Consider the following 202-nt stretch of genomic DNA (forward strand, 5'->3'; position numbering starts at 1 on the left):
TACGTATGCCGAACCATCGTTTGTTGAAGGGAATACTGTTTTCTATGCCTAACTCGGAGTGGCGTAAACAGAGAGGTGGCCAACCTTGACTTGGGCAGAGGAGTATGAAGGAGATCACGAAACGCTTGGGTGCTGTCGGTGCTACTCGCCTTCCAGGATGGGGACCGTGTGATCCTCACTGTGCCTGGCTGGAGACACTACA

Source organism: Opisthorchis viverrini (assembly GCF_000715545.1).
Source record: "Opisthorchis viverrini unplaced genomic scaffold opera_v5_610, whole genome shotgun sequence".
NCBI lineage: Eukaryota > Metazoa > Platyhelminthes > Trematoda > Opisthorchiida > Opisthorchiidae > Opisthorchis > Opisthorchis viverrini.